This window comes from Rhinatrema bivittatum, chromosome 12 (genome assembly GCF_901001135.1).
Source record: "Rhinatrema bivittatum chromosome 12, aRhiBiv1.1, whole genome shotgun sequence".
NCBI classification, from domain to species: Eukaryota; Metazoa; Chordata; class Amphibia; order Gymnophiona; family Rhinatrematidae; genus Rhinatrema; species Rhinatrema bivittatum.
In genome coordinates this window covers 44,694,248-44,707,916 of record NC_042626.1, presented here as the reverse complement: position 1 = coordinate 44,707,916, position 13,669 = coordinate 44,694,248, and the positions used below count along the sequence as shown (strand labels likewise).

Sequence of the window (13,669 nt, the reverse complement as noted above, 5' to 3'; positions counted from 1 at the left end):
CGGAGGGAACAGGCAGCGCGCGCTGGGCTCGGCGCGCACAGGTTGCACAAATGTGCACCCCCTTGCGCGCGCCGACCCCGGATTTTATAAGATACGCGCGTATCTTATAAAATCCAGCGTACTTTTGTTCGCGCCTGGTGCGCGAACAAAAGTACGCGATCGCGCTATTTTTTAAAATCTACCCCTCAGTCCCTACAAAGGCCTCTGTTTCGCAGTACAGGCTTCTTCAAGGGAATAAATGGTTCCCTGGACTATATTTTATGAAGAGAAATATTCCTTATTTTGCTGATTCTACTTTGTGCATAGATTTTTCAATTCAGTGTCTCAAACTTCACCTGTTAATTAGCAGCTTGCATGAATTCAGCATAAATCATATGAAAACTTCTAATGTCTTCTCAGCGCGTTGAAGTACTTTCTTTGTCTTGTCACCAGAGCTACACAATAGCAGACTTGAATGCATTTTTCAATTCAAATGTAGTAAATGTTAGTGTCCCACTGGGGCTCTACGTTTGAGCTGAAAAATGCATTAAAGTCTGCTGTGGGTGACTTGAGTCCAGCTGTAGTCGCACTGCCAAAATAGGCGTCCAAAATTTAGAGGTGCAACCATATGCCTCGATGAGCGTCCAAACAGTAAGCGCCCTCCAGAGCGCTCAAATTGTGTGTATAGGTAAGCGCATGCCTCAGATGCCCCTATCAACTGGACGACCAACCAGGTGCCCAAAAACTGGACACACAGCCAAGCGCACTCGCACAAACCGATGGGCCTGAAGAGGGCAGCCTAATGTGCAGGAAAACACCACCGCAGCAAACAATAAGCCTAAGAGCGGGACCTAGTCAAAAAGGCTGCCACATCCCTTTAAGCTCCCTTGAAGGCAGGATTGACCGCCAGATTGGTGGAGACAATACAGATATCCTAGAGCGGGAAGACCCAGATGACTGCTGATCTCCGGGGGGGGGGGGAGTGGAGGAGAGCAAGAGAGCGAGCTCTGTAACTATCAGCTCATCAGAGCCTCCCAGAATAGACGCCCCCGACACTGTAGTCGAAGGTTCTGATTTTTTGGAACCGAAGAGATTTTTCCATCTTGTACAAATGGGTGTGACAGCCTTTGGGGGTCATCTGATCACAAAAACGACACCCCCGGATGTCATGTGGTGCCCCCAGGCAGAGGATAATTCACCTCACGTGGGTCCGTGATGGACATGGTCCGCAGACACTGGGGCACTGGTGAAAAATCGATGCCATTGCAAAAAAACACATCAAGTGGTCGGTGTCCAGTGGACACAGAGAGAAACACACCGGGAATCAACCGCAAAGAAGGGAAATAAAGTTTATTGCGCCGCCCACTAACTACCAGGCAGAGAAGGAGAACCCCAGCACAGGCAAGTCAGAACCGACAGAGATATTGAAGAAAAACACTGTGAAGAAAGTCTCCACAACCGCGAGACAATGGCTCCGCGGAAAAGAAAAGACTGAAGGGGGACCCCGCGTGGTCATGTGGATAGTGGCATGCTGGGCATGTTCAGTGTGCCAGTCAAAGTTGTAAAAACTTTGATAGAAGTTTTCCATGCCAGGCTCCATCTGATGATGTCACCCATGCGTGAACACTACCACCCTGCTTGTCCTAGGAGAAAATATTTTTTATCCATGAAAATTGCTTTGAGGGCAATTTTCAAAAACTATTTAACCTGGTAAATAGGTTGTCTGAAAATAACCCAGACTATATAAGGGTAAAAGTATGTGGGATCACTGGCAGGATTAGGTCATGGGAAATAATGCTCATACTTTCCCTTTGAGAGCTGGTGCAGTCTGCAGGGAAAAGTACCCATAGACTTTGTACCTACCTGCATAGTTTTGAAAATTGTCTCCTTCGAAAGCTGCCTTTTTGGTGTCTGGACATCCAAGATCCAAAATCCCAGTTGGGTAGCCTAACAGCTGATCTAAGTGGCCATATAGGTACCAGGAAGCTTGCTCCAGATTCCCAAATGCCAGACAAAGCTAGAATACCCAGAAAAGGAATCTAGACATCACTGCAGGTCATAGTCCAATATTCTAGTCTTCGCTAACACACAGCTGTCTGGGAGTGCTGCTTTGGCAACATGCACAGTGTCTTAAAGGGAGAAGAGACACCTACTGCTTTTACAGTGATAGTCTGAAAATTAGATATGAAATAACACAAACTAGTAGCTATGAATTAGTTGTACCCTGCTCTAAGCCATAAGAGCTCCCTGCAGTGTTTATTCTATGTAGGTGAAAATAAGGAAAAATTGATTCTTACCTGCTAAGTTTATTTCTTTGAGTGTCACAGATCAGCCTAGATGATTGAGTTTCTCTCTCCTATCCACTGATGGACTCAGAAGAAAAGCTTTATTGTAATGTTGATACATAAGACAGTGTGCCACCTGCAATCACTCGGTATCATCTGTAACCAAGCTAAAAACCAACAAATTATCCTCATGTTCGAGCAAGAGAAAAGTAAAACTAACCACAAATCCAACAGCAGAACCCCCTCCAACAAGTGGAATTAGAATGCTGAAACCAATCATCTGTCATCTATACACACAGAGACAAGAGCGATCTTTAGAAATTCAGGGTGGGATTCTGTACTCATCTGTGGGATTCAAATAACGAAAACTACAAGTAAGAATCAATTTTCCTTCCTTATCGTTCCCAGATAAGTCTGGATGATTGGGATGTAGCAAAGCTTCCCTTAATTGGATGGGAACTCGAAAGGCCCACTCACAAAACAAATACTGCCTAATCTGGAGCCTGAACATTCGGTCTATAATGCTTAGCAAAATATGTACCAGGACCAAGGCATCACACCTTGCAGATCTCCTGCGGTGACACCAACCAACATTCAGCCCAAGATGTAATTTGTACCTAGCAGAAAGAACTCGATCTACTGGGAACTATATCCCCTTGGAAATGCAGTCAGACTATGGCCTCCTCAATCCATCTGGCAACATATACCTTCGATGCCTTCTCCCCTTTGTTGTGACCACTAAGCAACACAAACAGATGATCTTCAAAAATCTCAGGAGAGCCTTGTGCACATCTAAAACGAAGTTCTCTGGCATGGGGAGGAAAAGAAGAGTCCAGCTTTCTAAAAGATGGCAATTCCATGAACTGACTCAAAGAAGAAATAACCTTCAGTAAAAAGGATGGTACCACTTGAATGAAGACCACAATCTTCATAAACTGAAAGAAGTTATCCTTACACGATAAGGCCTGCAGTTCTGAACGCCATCTCGCAAATACTTACTAAAAAGCCCTTCTTCAGAGTAAAGTCCTTCAAAGACATCCTTCTCAATGGTTCAAAAGAGGGACTTTGAGGACTCTAACTCAAATTCCAAAGTGAGACAACCCACCAAAATGAGGATGCAAATGCTGTACCCCCTTAAGAAATCTTACTATATCACCATGCAATGCCCTGTGCACCTTCCCTCTAAAAACAAGCCAAGGTTGCAATGTTAAAAGAATTCAGGGCTAGACCCTTTCGCAATTTCCTCTGCAAAAGATTAATGAAGTGGGACAATTGTTGCCTCCTGACATCAGGACTCAAACACACTACAAATACACACACACATTCACTGAAGGAGATTGAGTGCTTCCTAACCTGAAGCCAACGTTGTGATGACTTCTTCTGAATAGCCCATAAGCCTCTCCTTTCAAAAGCCAGGCTGCAAAGCAAAAGCAATCCACCTGGTCCAAGCAAATCATACCTAAACAAAGCAATCTGGGAATATGACAGAGTTAAGAGACAATCCAACTGGAAATTCACCAAGTACCATGTTGCCTGGGTGTCTCTGGAGCCACCAAAATCACTCTGCCCCAATGCTTCTCTATGCATCTGACTACCCTGCCTATTAGGGACCACAGCAGAAACATGTAAAACGGGATGTCTTGAGGCCTTGGCAGAGAACATGTGTTGAGACTGGAGCATGCCTTTTGCTTTCAACTGAAACACTGTGGTGTTTTGGCCTTCCATCCTGTTGCAATCAAATCCAACTGGGGAAACCCCCGAGTGGCCTGAATGAGTGATACAACCTTCTGCTGCATCTCCCACTCTCTGGGATCCAGGATGTGCCTGCTCAGGAAATACCCCTGCATAGTCTCCACCCCAGCCACATGAGATGCCAACAAGGTGATCAGATAATGCTCCACCCAGTGGAACATCATCCCAACCTGCAAGGAAACCACCAGACTTTTGGTGTCCCTGTAGGGGCAAGGCCCTGTAAAATCTTCTAATTCTGTATGTGGCATACAAAATTGAGTCTCTGGAAACAAGATGGATCCTTGGCCTGTTTTTCTCTGCATGTATGCAGACAAGCGGACCTTTCTGACAACAGAGGCAAATGCCTGGTGTGAGGCCACAAACTTATATGAAGAGATGTCCTGGAAACAAAGGAAGAACTACATACCTGCAAACACAGATACGGCCTCTCTGTCTGGGGGTTCACAGCTTTACTGTCCAAGTCTCCCAATCAGCGTTTGTGAGCTTAACATAAAGATGTCTGCACCACAAAGCCTGTTCAGTGGCAAGGTGACCAAGGATGATCTGCTGCATTTGAAAAACACACAGATGTACTGGACCAATTGAATGGCCACACTAAAGAAGAAATTGCTGCCTCTGCTAAAAAGCTATGAAGGGGAGAGCAATACCCATAGAACAGGAGAGACAAAAACAGTTTCATTTTTGGCTACGTGAAACCTCAGCAAGGACACAGACACTTCATCACCCACTTCTAGCATGGGACAGAACTGTTGTAGCTCTCCTCCAAAAACTATAAGGATCTCCCAGATGTGCTAGTTTGACACCAGATGGAGTGGGCACCTCTCCCATCATGAGACAACCACACAGATGATGCTCCAGCTGCCAGGAGAAGAGCTAAAGTCACATTGGTATTTTAAGATGCAAGAAGCAGTTGGTTTTAGTATACTAGCATTTCACAGGTTTCATAACCATAAGATGTTTTTCTATTTGTATTTATTTATTTAACATTTTTATATACCGAAATTCATGTAGCAAAGTTATCCTTTCTGAATCCCTGACCTCTAACTTATGACAAGTAATCAGTTATAACAGTAAGATTGTTGCAATAACTCGAAAGAAATCCCTAATAAAATGTCCATTATCTAAACAGTATGGTTTATTTTCTGATAAAGTCAAATTATATATGACTGTACCCTTACAATGGCAAAATACCATACAACCCCCGTCTGCCAAATCATGCTACTGCATTGTCTGACGAGACATTCACTGCCCTGCCCAAGACTGATGGAAGGAAGGATACCTATGCCTTCCTGATTGCTTGTTTCCTACTGATTGATGGACCATGAGGTATCTGACACTGAGCGACAGGCAGTGTACCATCTGTGCCAGACAAATGGCTCCGTAGCCTTTCAGACTGGCATCAATGTCACCACAACCCAATCCAGAATCACTAACTCCACACCTTTGAACAAATTGTCCTGTCAGAGAGCCATGAGAAAAGTCTTGCTCTAGCCTCCCTATAAAAGGGCAACCATGACCTCAAAATCCTCTGATAGCTGATTGCAAAGGGTCTCATATAGGCAAATACCCAGGGAACCCAATCTACTAAAGGCACCCTAAACCCAAGGACCTGCAGATAATTCCAGACCTTGGGATTTTGCAAGCACAATAAGAGACTGTTCGAACCTTGTAGTTTCAGTATTATTTATCTGATTTATATTCTGCTTTTTGGCACTTCAAAGTGGATTACATTCAAGTACTGTAGGTATTAAATTATAAGCCCTCTGGGGATATTTAAGTCTGCACCTGAGGCAACAGTATTCTAATTGTCTTTGAACCTCTGACTTACCGTATTTTTCACCCCATAAGACGCACCTGACCATAGGACACACCTAGGATTCAGAGCGGGAAAATTAAAAAAAAAATAAAAATGGTGTGCTAAACCGGCTCTGTTCCCGGGCATCTGTGCGTCTTATGGAGCAAATTAGGGAAGGGCATAAAATGGTTTTTTGTCCCCATCCCAACCCTTTAAATTTAATTAACTACAACTCCCCACCCTCCTAACCCCCTCCCAACACTTGCCAAAAGTCCTAGGTGGTCCAGCGGGGGTCTGGGAGTGATCTCCTGCACTCGGCTGCCAGTATTCAAAATGGCACCGATAGCCTTTGCCCTTACTATGTCACAGGGGCTACCGGTGCCATTGGTTGGCCCCTGTCACATGGTAGATGCACAAGATGGCGCCGGCCATCCATTGCTCCTACCATGTGACAGGGGCCAACCAATGGCACCGGTAGCCCCTGTGACATAGTAAGGGCAAAGGCTATCGGTGCGTGGTATTTTTGGGTCCTTGGTGCTGTGGTATGATTGGTGCAGCCTAGCAGGTGAACCTACTGGGCCCACGCCAACATATGGCAAATACACCCTGTGGTGGGACAGAGTGGAGCTTGCCTATACCGGCCGCATTCCCTACAGGCTGAACCTTGGGTTCTGGCAGTCAGCAGGGTCCCAAGGGCGGTCAGGCAAGAGAGAGTCCAGGAACAGACCAGGGTCAGGGCTGGCAGCAGACTTGGATAAACCAGATACAGACTAAAGCATGGTCAAAGTCCAAAGCAAGTGTCAGATCCAGGTGGCATAAGAACATAAGATATGCCATACTGGGTCAGACAGAGTCAATCAAGCCCACTATCCTGTCCCCAACAGTGGCTAATCTAAGTCACAAGTACCTGGCAAGTACCCAAACAATAAATAAATCCCATGCTACTAATGTCGGCAACAAGCAGTTTAGGGACTTCTCCAAACCATTTTTACACCTATCTACACTAGCTGCCATAACCATATCCTCTGGTAACTAATTCTAGAGCTTAATCATGCATTGAGCGAAAAAGAAAGAATTTTCTCTAATTTGTTTTAAATGTGCTACTTGCTAACTTCATGGTGTGTCCCCAAGTCTTTGTATTATCCAAAAGTGTAAATAATAGTTTCACATTTACCTGTTCAAGTCCTTTCATGATTTTGCAGATCTCTTATTCTCCCCCCCCCCCCCCCCCCTTGCCATATCTTCTCCAACCTGAACAGCCCTAACCTCTTTAGCTTTTTCTCATTAAGGAGCCATTCCATGCCCTTTATAATTCTGGTTGCTCTCTCTCTACTTTCACCAGTACAACTATATCTTTTTTTGAGTTGTGGCGACCAGAACTGCACACAGTATTCAAGGTGCGGCCTAACCATTGAGAGATACAGAGGTATTATGACATCCTTTGTTTTATTTGCCAATCCCTTCCTAATAATTCCTAACATTTTGTTAGTTTTAGGACCACCACAGCATACTGAGCCAAGGATTTCAATGTAATATCAACTATGACACCCAGAACCTTTTCCTGGTTGGTAACTGCTAAAATAGACTAACATCGTACAGTTACAGCAAGGGTTATTTTTCTGTATATGCATCACCTTGAACTGGTCCACATGAAATTTCATCTGCCATATGGATGCCCAATCTTCCAGTCTCACTAGGTCCTCCTGTAATTTATCACAATCTCCCTTGCGCCCCCCCCCCCCGGTCTCAGCCCCAACTTCTACCTCATTCTTGTTCACGCCCGCTGACTGTTGTTTTCTAGGTCATGAGCAGGTTGGGCACTGCTTGCGGCCCGCCAAATCTCCACTCCTCTTTGCCACCGCTTGTGGCCCCATATGGCTCGCACCCAGTGGCGCACCAAGGGTCTCCAGCGCCCGGCACAGAAAATCAGTGGCATCTCTAGTCAGAAGAATTTTTTTTGGGGGGGGGGGGGGGGGGGGGGCGGGGAGGGGGAGCCAAAATGACATTTCTTCATCACACCCACCTCTATAGCATGGATCCTGCTTTAAAATTGATTAAAAAAAAAGAAAAAGTGTTAATAAAAAAGTCCAAAGGGTCTTCTGCATAATTTTAAAAAGCTGGCCAGTTTCACTCTATAAAATTATTTGATAGCCTGATTCAACTAATTCTATATGGATTATGAGAGTGAAGTCTGGAATTTATAGGAAGGGACAGAATGTCAATACAAATCCTGCACCTCCAGTTCTGTAACTCTGTGCATCCACTGAAATTCCCCCAAACAATGGAGCTTGGATGTTTCCCTTACAGCTCATCATACTAAAAGATATTTTCAAATTCTGGTGTCACCTCACAGTAACAGCAGCACAAACACCTTCCACTGCCAGACATTGTGAACTAACACAAAACCCCGCAAAAAAAAAAAAAAAAAAAAAAACGACAATGAAAATCTATACTGCAATCCCATCATAACATAACAGTAATAACACCAAAGACTCAAACAACAATAACCCTACTTGTGAATAAGCAAGGGTAAATATTACACTGGATCCTAAAATACCAATACTGAGGAAACAAAACAAATCAGATTGCTATAGATCCCTATACAGAGGCTACATTCTAGCAGAATCTCTCATCATGGTCACACACACAGAGCAGAGACAGACCCTCACCAAATACAGAATACAAAATAAAAGAGCACAAATTAGAAAAAAATGAAATGGAAACCCCAAGAAGCAAGACTCTGCATTAACAATGGAAAAACAGAACCATCATTCCTCATAAAACAATAAAAATCAAGAAACAAAGCATCAGTTATAATAGTAAAACCATACTAATCTACCATATAAATGGGTTCTGACCGATGGCCCGCAAATGCGCAGTAGAGAGCAGCTCTACCGCGCGTGCGCGAGAACACGTCTGTCAGAGGGGAGCAACATGGTGCTGGGAGGAAGTGGAGCAGCAGAGGGCTGGCTTGGAAGTGGCGGGGAGGAGCAGCGGCACAGACACAGAAGGTCTCCAGGGGTCTCTGTCTTGCGTGCGCCTCACCAGCGAGCGTCGAGCGGGCCAGCAACGAGCCCGATGGTGAGGCGCGCGCAAGAGAGAGACCCCGGAGACCTCCCATCTGTGTCTGTGCCATCCAGCGGCCGCGCTTTCCCTCAGGAGAGGGAAGGGGTTCTGGATGAGGTGAGAGAGGAAGGAAAGGGAAGATGAGAGGGGATGAAAGGAAAACGGAAGAGGATATGAGTGATGTTCTGGAGAACATCAAAAGAGGGAGTGGAGGAGGGCTAAGGGAGATGGAAGGAGTTGTGGATGTGGTGAGAGGGGAAGGAAAGGGAAGAGGATAGTATGGGGGGAGGAGAAGTTGGGACGGAAGGAACGTAGAGAGCTCTGACCAACGTAGGAATGAGTCACATAGCGAGTGAGTCACATAGTGTAGTGACCGAGGCGTGGAGGGAATGGGAGTGAGTGAGGGAAGGGGGTTTCTGTGAGAGAGGGTGAATAAGACTGAGTGGAGGGAGGGAGGTGAGTGACCAAGGGGGAGGAGGATGAGTGACCGAGGTGAATGGGAGAGAGGAAGGGGGAGTAAGGGAGAAGAAATGTAGAAGAGTGCCGTTTCCGAAAACTGAACCGGAAAAAAGTTTTAATGTAGCCTGTTGTTACGGGCTTAACGGCTTGTAAAAGAATATTTTAAAACTACTGATAAATAGAATTTCTATTAATTAAAATCATATACATTTTTTACAATTTCCCAAATACCAATAAAATATTTCAAAACAGCACATATATCAAATAACACCCAATAATTAAAACTAATAAGGATTTTAAAAAGCCCCTGCTGTCCATACATGGGAGTTCTTGATTTCCAGTCACCCTGATATTGTCGAGGATTAGGAGGTTATCCTCTCTTACACAATTTCACATGTCCATTCTCTCTCACATACACATTCATGCTCTTATACCCACCATAACCTCTCGCTCTCACAGACACTGACACACTCTCAGGCTGTAAGACACTCTCTCCCCACTCCACACACACTTACTCCCCTGGATTTACTCACACACACTCATGTTCTTATTCAGACCCCTGGTCTACAATCGGGAAATGAACAGCAGTGCACATATTTACCTAATTTTCTAGGGTCACAACCTGGTTGTGGCCCTTATGTGAATAGAAGGAAAGGAAGAGAGTTCTCTGCTTGTTCTTTCAAATCTACTTTTTCTCTTCATTTATTCTCTTGCTTAAGCAGCTAATCAATACAGAAAAGTTAAAAAAAAAAAATTGTCCCTGACTTCTTCTTGGGTGGGTTCTGGACTACTCTATAAGAACTGAAAGCAAGACAATTAGCAGGTAAGGACTATTTAAACCTTTCGTATTGTCCTGCAGACCAATCCATCAGGTGAATGATATCCCATATCTGTTTCTAGGATCTCTGTGGAGAAATCCATATAATTCCCTCTCATGGAGGTTCAGCCTATAATGTTTTAAAAAAGGATGCAGTAACGCCTAAATGGCTGCCTTACAGATTTCGACTGGGTCTACCAGCCTATGCTCTGCCCAGGAGGCCACCTGTGCCCTCGTGGAACGAGCCTTTAGACCATCTGGAATTTGCTTTCCCTTTATTATATATGCTGATGCAATTGCTTCCTTAATCCAACTTGCACTCATTGCCTTTGAGGTTGCTTTCCCTCTGTGCGCACCTGCAAATAATATAAGAAGTCTGACTTTCTAAACCCATTCATAGCTACCATATATCTGATTAGGCATCTCCTTACATCCAGCAATCTCAGATTGTTCCTCTGTCCCTGGCATTGTTCCTTTCTAAATCTTGGTAAAATAACTGGTGTCTGTGACATTCCAGTGCTACTTTTGGGAGGAATATAAGAAGAACATAAGAAAATGCCATACTGGGTCAGACCAAGGGTCCATCAAGCCCAGCATCCTGTTTCCAACAGTGGCCAATCCAGGACTAGGGGGCATTCCATGAAGTTAGCAAGTAGCACATTTAAGACTAATCAGAGAAAATTCTTTTTCACTCAATGCACAATAAAGCTCTGGAATTTGTTGTCAGAGGATGTGGTTATTGCAGTTAGTGTAGCTGAGTTCAAAAAAGGTTTGGATAAGTTCTTGGAGAGAGAAGTCCATAAACTGTTATTAATCAAGTTTACTTAGGGAAATAGCCACTGCTATTAATTGCATCAGCATGGGATCTTCTTAGTGTTTGGGTAATTGTCAGGTTCTTGTGGCCTGGTTTGGCCTCTGTTGGAAACAGGATGCTGGGCTTGATGGACCCTTGGTCTGACCCCGCGTGGCAAGTTCTTATGTTCTTATATACTTTTAAAATAAACATTTCCATACTGAATAGTTCCGAAATAGTAAGGAAAGGGGAGTTTGATTTCCCTTGGCCTGGAAGAAGCATGTTTTCCACATCCCCCTATGGGATGCTTACCAAAAACTCTTACACTTATGCATGCTAGGCAAGCACTTCCAGTTTCAAGCCCTTTCCTTTGGCATTGCCACCACCCCAAGAACCTTCATCAAGTTAATGGTGGTGATAGTAGTGGTAGTGGCCTTGCGCAAAAGAGGGGTTTTGCTATACTCCTATCTAGACAACTGGCTTATTGGGGCCAAATCTTAATAGAATAAGAACAAAAGACTTGCCATACTGGGTCAAGACCAAGGGTTCATCAAGCCCAGCATGCTTTTTCCAACAGTGGCCAATCCAGGTCATAAGTACCTGGCAAGATTCTTAAATTAAATAGATTCCATGTTGCATATCCCAGGGACAAGCAGTGGATTTCCCCAAATTCATATTAATGATGGTTTATGGACTTTTATTCCAGGATCTTGTCCAAACCTTTTTAAAACCCAGCTACACTAATAGCTTTCACCATGTCCTCTGGCATCAAATTTCAGAGTTTAATTATGCACTGAATAGAAAAGTATTTTCTATTTGTCTTAAACATATCACCTAAAAACTTCATTGCATGTCCCCTAGTTTTTGTACTTTTTGAAAGTTCACCCATTCCAGTCCACTCATTTTACACACCTCTTATCATATCTCCCCTCAGTAGTCTTTTTCCCAAGCTGAAGAGCCCTAACCTCTTTAGCCTTTCCTCATGGTCAATATCACTTGGAAGACGACCCTATAGTGAATTGCCAGCTGCCCGATTTTGGACTAGACCAGGGGTGGGCAATTCCAGTCCTCGAGGGCCACAAACCTGTCGAGGTTTTAGGATATCCTAATGAATATGCATGACATAGATTTGCATACAACTGAGGCAGAGTGCATGCAAATCTCTCTCATACATATTCATTAGGGATATCCTGAAAACCAGACTGGTTCGTGGCCCTCGAGGACCGGAACTGCCCACCCCTGGACTAGACAGGCAGGTTTTCAGGCATGATGTGCAGCATCCGGTCAGATGTACCGACTGAAGGTTAAAAGTCTGGTTTTGTAGGTGGCTCCTCTTCTCCCCCACAGACTCCTACTTAAAAGGAGAGAAAGGTAGGGTCGGAATCTCTCAGAGGAGAGCTGTGTTGTGTTACTGCCCAAACCTCTTTTCTTATGCTGTGATCAGACAGCATAGGGAAAGGAGGTGGGGCACAGCAACCAGCAACTCTAGATTTCTGTAACAATGACCCTCTTGGTTCCCCCCTCCCCTCCCCAGCATGCTGGGCCAGGACCTGAGAGAGGGGCTGCACTGAGCCAGATAAAGGCACAGAGGAAAAGGGGGCATAAGACAGACAGATGCAGGTACAGGGTGAGGAAAGAGGAGAAAGACATACGGGGAGCATGATAGGATTGAGAAATAGTGGGGGCAAGAAGAGAGAGAATGGGTCAGAGTCTCTTGCTCAGGCCAGCCAACAGCTACAGATATCTCAGAAATTGCTCTATAGGCTGTACCTTCCTCCCTCAGGTCTCACTCTGGACTCATACCTTGTACTTTAGCAACCTGGAACTTACCTGATGTTAAAAATATATAGTGCACTGCAGTGATCTCCCTCCCCTCTGTGCCCATGCCTGTATCCCTTTCTTGGCCCTTTCCCTGCATCCAGACTTCCCTCTGCTGCCTATTATCTCACTGCTCCTCTATTATTGGCCTTCCCAATGCCCTAAGCAATGTAGGTAATATAGCTGGCAGGGGGGGGGGGGGGGGGGGTGGAAGGCAGTGCCTGACTGGCCAGCTAAGTCAACAGCCACTTAGGGGCTAAGGAACACTTGTTCCACTACAATGGTGGCATGCAGCACTGGTAGTCAGCCGCCAATGAGGTGCATTAGTGCCCTCTGGACCTAGCACCCTGGGCACTTGCTTGCCTCTCATGACAGCCTTAATTCTCTCCCAGCATGCTTCTGACCTTCTGAGCTCATGTATGAAAGAGAGCAGGAGCATGTATGAGTTTGTGGGTGCCAGAATGAAGGTGTGTATGAAAGAGGGACACAGGAAAAAGTTTATGCCACCTACCACCACCTCCTAATGATCCACAAGATAAGAAATGGGGAGCAGTTGAGTGGCAGGGGGACCACTGAGAGACTGGAAGAGAAATTGTTGCCTGTGTGCAGCCTGTCAATTCAGTATCCTTTTATGCATATACAGTGTTTAGGCAGAACTAAAATGTATGCAAATGAGGGATACCATCTCTCTTCTCCTCTCCCCTCCCAGCCTAGTCTTCAGGTGGCCAGTCCTGGTCTCTGGAAATATTGGCAACTATAATAGCGATCCATTCCTTGTTGTTCACTCTCAGCTCTTGGCACTAAAAGGTAGTGTCGCCCTAGCCTAACTGGCATTAGTAAGTTGTTTTTTTTCCCATGAAAAAGGTGGGGGAAGCCAGGGTTTCCTTTACAGAGAAGGTGAAGAC

At 45.0% G+C, this 13,669-nt stretch overlaps 1 protein-coding gene across 1 annotated transcript in view; it reads right to left on the bottom strand.

Annotated features, from left to right (window-relative positions):
- SRPRA (SRP receptor subunit alpha) overlaps positions 1-13,669 on the bottom strand; it is a 95,896-nt gene that overhangs the window by 81,592 nt on the left and 635 nt on the right. The gene's annotated exons all lie outside the window — the stretch shown is intronic.